The sequence below is a fragment of the Rhincodon typus genome, chromosome 39 (assembly GCF_021869965.1).
Source record: "Rhincodon typus isolate 14 chromosome 39, sRhiTyp1.1, whole genome shotgun sequence".
In the NCBI taxonomy this organism is placed as follows: domain Eukaryota; kingdom Metazoa; phylum Chordata; class Chondrichthyes; order Orectolobiformes; family Rhincodontidae; genus Rhincodon; species Rhincodon typus.
Genome location: NC_063370.1, coordinates 2,540,310 through 2,544,975, shown reverse-complemented (window position 1 = coordinate 2,544,975; position 4,666 = coordinate 2,540,310). Strand labels below are relative to the sequence as shown.

At 47.6% G+C, this 4,666-nt stretch overlaps 1 protein-coding gene across 3 annotated transcripts in view; it reads left to right on the top strand.

The window, feature by feature from the left end:
- Nucleotides 1–4,666, top strand: part of LOC109911982 (protein phosphatase 1 regulatory subunit 14A-like) — a 29,067-nt gene that overhangs the window by 300 nt on the left and 24,101 nt on the right. The window contains exon 1 of one of the 3 annotated variants that reach the window (XR_007265769.1): nt 4,570–4,617. The exons of 1 other annotated variant lie outside the window; for it this stretch is intronic. The gene's annotated coding sequence lies outside the window, so the exon portion shown is untranslated. One more of the 3 variants, XR_007265771.1, reaches the window with a different exon arrangement.

Genomic DNA, 4,666 nt, shown 5'->3' with positions numbered 1-4,666 from the left:
GGGGGTGTAGGGGCTGGAGGAGGGTGACGGAGACAGGGAGGGGGTGTGTGTGCCGGTTGAAATGTAATTGTCATGACATTGTTTAGGGTGAGAATGAATGGCACTTTGTTGATTACAAGGGTCACACGTGTCTGTGCTAATGCTGGGCTGTCCATCGATGATCTGTCATCATGTGAATATGTGCAGCGACTCAGAGATGTGTCTCAGCAAAGGAACCACCTCAAAGCTCTAGATGTTCATCCCCAACGCACACAGATGCACAGACACGTAGAGCCACATAGTCTCTCTCTGTTTCTCACTCAGACACGCACACAGACAGCTAGACAGTCTCTCTCTCTCGTTCTCACGCACACAAACACCTGCACGCACTCACACAGTAACAGCAGCCTGTGATAAACCCAGTTCCTAATTTCAGAAGAAGGATTCTCTGTATCCTTGACCCCTCTCTGTGTTGGGGTGCACATTACTGATAGCTATGACAGTGAGGAGCTCACAGATGGGAGCTCCAGTAGATGTTGGGAGGTCTCTCCACGTCTCAATCTCCTCTGGCCTCAATGGCCCACTTTCAACACGTTGTGCACAAAGGGTTAACACCTTCTGATTCTAAATTTAAACTGTCCATTTACGTTTTTACAAATCCCGGGTCAACTGCTGCTCCAAATCCTACAAAACAACCCCACCCCTTCTCCACCCACTCCTGCTATTTGTCCTGTGTAGGGGAACCCTACTCTAACCCTACCAGCAAGTTCCTCTCCCTCAGCATTGACCCTCCGACAGTGTGGCGCTCCCTCAGCGCTGACCCTCTGACAGTGCGGCGCTCCCTCAGTATTTAAGTGGGAATTTCCCCAGGATTGAGAGCTCTGGATGCTGATGTAAAGTTTGAATCTGTAGAATTCTCTGGCATGACAGGCTGTGGAGATTACATCGGTGAATATATGTTAGAAAGAAATAGATGTGTTCTTAGATTTTAAAGGCAGCCTGGGGCCTGAGGATCAGCCATGATCATATTGAATGGGAAAGGATGCAGGATACTCCTTTTTTTTTCTGTGAAACTGCAGGAGCATTTAGTGAAGGTGCTGCCCACAGATTAACATCATGAATAGATGTTCAGGTGGCCTGTTTTTAGCACACTGAGTTGGCATTTGGACTATGTGTGGTGCAGTGCAAACTTGCTCTGTCCTGTTTTAGTCCTGGTCAGGATCACATGTTTCAGTGAGAGTACTCTGCCCAAACCATGTTTCTTGTTCTGCATTAGACAACGTTTGAAGTTCTCTCTCTCACATCTTCCAAGGGTACACAAGTTGGTAGAAATTCCCCTCTGATTTCTGTGGAGCGTTGTGAAAGGGGGTGGAATCCATAATTAGCTGCTTTGATGTGGTTCCTTCTCATGTGATGGTATATCTCTTGAATGATTGCTCTTTGAGATTGGTGTCACATCACTGGATTTCCCCTCTCTCTCCCCGGGATTCTGCCCCATATCACTTTATCTGTTCCAACTTGAGCACATATGTTGTTTCTTCCCCCACTCTCTCCCAGTCCTTCTCTCCTCACTCCTATTTTCCTTCCTCTGTCTTTCTGTGCCCAATCTCTCTCTGTGTCCCCCTCTCTATCTCTTTTCTCTCTCTAACCCTCTCTGTCTCTCTCTCTCTCTCTGCTTATCCCACTTTCTGACTTTGTCATTCTCTTTCTCTATCCCCCTCTCTCTCTGCCTATCCCTCTTTCTCTTTCTCTATCTCCTTTACTCTCTCTATTCCTCTCTCTCTGTTCCCCCTCTTTGCCCATTTCTGTCTCTCCTCTCTCTGTCCCCTTTTCTCTCTATCCCTCTTTATCTCTTTTTGTGCTCCACCCCGTGCCTCTGTGTTTGTCTCTCTCTCTCTCTCTCTCTCTCTTTCTCTCTTTTTCTTTTACCCCCACTCCCCCCCACCCCACCACACCCCGCAATATCTCCAGGGCTCTCCCTTCCCCTGTCTCTTAGCGCCATCCCATTGTCATTCTTTCGGTGTTGTTCTGGATTTATTCATGAGGAGAGGATGAAAACAGAACTGTTTTAGTTGGAAACAGATTCCTCCCCAGGTGGGTGAATGGACGGGAACATTTTGCTGTAAGGAATGGAACAGAGTGAGTTCTGACACATAAAACCAGAAACCTTCCTCTGGAATTCATCCTCTTGGGGACTTTCCAATCGTTTTCTATTTGATGAGACTGTGGAAAATGCATCTCAAGTTTTACTCCAAATTGGTGCCTCCAGACGAGGAGCCCTCGTGCGGGATGTTGTTCTATTCTCAGTTTGAACCCGAGCAGGTTCCACTCTAACATTAGAGCAGATTGTGGCCATCAGGTCAGGCTGGAGGTGTCGGAGGTCAGGATGGAGAGGTCACAGGTCAGCACAGGCTAGTGAGGGGCCGTATTGCTGTCGCTACTGGCCACGTCATTACCTTCCCAACTGGGGGGGACAGTTAGTTCAGTTGGCTGGATGCACACAGCAGTGTGGGTTCAATTCGCGCACTGGCTGAGGTTACTATGAAGCACTCTCCTTCCCAACCCCTCCCCCTTCACCCGCGGTGTGGTGACCCTCAGGTCAAACACCCTCCAGTTGGCTCTCTGTAACAAGAGAGCAGCCCTATAGTCTAAGATAACAAGGTGTAGAGCTGGATGAACACAGCAGGCCAAGCAGCATCACAGGAGTAGGAAGGCTGACGTTTCAGGCCTAGACCCTTCATCAGAAAAAAAGCCCTATAGTCTAGTCAGACTGTGGCAATTTTATCTTGACCTTCCCAATAGTAATGCCTTCACATTTTGCCTGAAGTATGGCTGACCGTAAGGAGCTCTATAACAGACACTTGGCGTTAATATTACATGAAGCCTAATTGTGGCTCCTCCGAATAATTCATGAGGGCAACAGTGATTGGATTTTTTTAAAAGCTTCTGAATCTTTGTTATTGCTTTATCACTGCCATCTCTGCCAGTCCAGGGCCACTTCCATCAGACACTAAAGGCACTTAAATGGTCAAGTGCTTGAGGATGGCCCCAGGCTACCTATGGCAACCTCACCATCCTCTTCCCAACCGGGTACATTGAAAGCAAAGTTTCTCTCAACCTCAGCAGAATTGCCAGCTCAAGGGGCATCTTGTATGAAATAGGAACAGACGTCGGGCCCACAAACCTGCTCTGCCATTAACAGCATCCTGGGCTGAGGCTGTAGACACGCTCGCCGAGTCGGTTCAGAGAAGGTTCATTAGGATGATCCCTGGTCTGGGAGGGACTGTCTTATGAGCAAAGGCTAAACAGGTTGGGATCTACTCCCTGGAGTTTAGAGGAATGAGAGGGGATCACATTGAAACATATCGGATTGTTAAGAGGCCTGACAGGGTAAATGCTGAGAGGGTGTTTCCCCTCATGGGAGGACCTAGGACCAGAGGGCACAGTCTCAGAATAAAGGGGCACCAATTTAACACTGAGACGGGGAGGAACTCCTTCTCCCAGAGGGTTCTGAGTCTTTGGAACTCCTTGCTACAGAGAGCTGTGGGGGGCAGTGTCCTTGTGTATATTGAAGGCTGAGATGGATTTTTGATGAGTTGGAATCAAGGGTGATGGGGAAAGGGCAGGAAAGCAGGCATGAGGGATGTGGGATCAGCCATGATGCTTTAAAGTTTTTGGGAAGATGTGTAGCTCAGGTTGTGGATGAGGATGTAGACTTGCTCGCTGAGCCGGTGAGTTTGACTAGACGTTTCATCGCCCTGCTAGGTAACTGGAAGTGATGCCAACCACCCCAGCCAACCGAGGCTCATAAATAACGATCAGGACAGAACACAAATGTTTCACCAGAGGCACGCTGACTATGTTACCTAACAGGGTGACGAACCATCTGCATTATACTCCATTTGCTAAATTTTTGCTCACTTAATTAACCAATCTATGTCTCTCTGTAAGCTGTGAAAAAAAAAAGCCTGAAAGAACTGCAGTTGCTGTAAACAAAAACAGAAGTTGCTAGAAAAGCTCAGCAGGTCTGGCAGCATCTGTGAAGAGAAATTGGAGTTTCAGTGACCCTTCCTCAGAAGTACTTGTTTCTCTCTGTAAACTTTTTGGATCCCATGCAACCTGTCTCTCCATTTATTTTTGTGTCATCTGAAAATTTGCCTGCAGCACACTCCCTTCCTTCCTCCGAGTCATATATATATATATATATATATATAGTAAAACAGTCGCGATCTATTCACCCCCACCCACCAATTCACCCAATCTGACAAATCCTAACTTCCTTCAGCCTTCACGGTGCATTGAGAAATCCGGTGTCTCACTGTAGGAAAGGAAATAGCCTGTGGAATGCTGATGGCACGCATTCTGGGATTTTTGACAAAGTCCAACAGCCATAGAACAAGACCTTTGGGACAAACGCAATCAGCCTCATTCCCCCAAGACCAGGAAATCGTTCTATTTCTAGTATTTTGCCAATTCCCTTTTGAAAGTTCCAGTTGAGTCCAGTCCCAGTGCCTTTTCAGGCAACACATTCCAGATCACATCATAAACAATTCTCAACTTGACTCGAGCCCTTTTGCTGTTCAATATCAAGCTGTACAGCCACTAGAAAGAGTCGTCGTTCTAACAGCCTGTCGGAGGGTCAGTGCTGAGGGAGCGCCGCGCTGTCGGAGGGTCAGTGCTGAGGGAG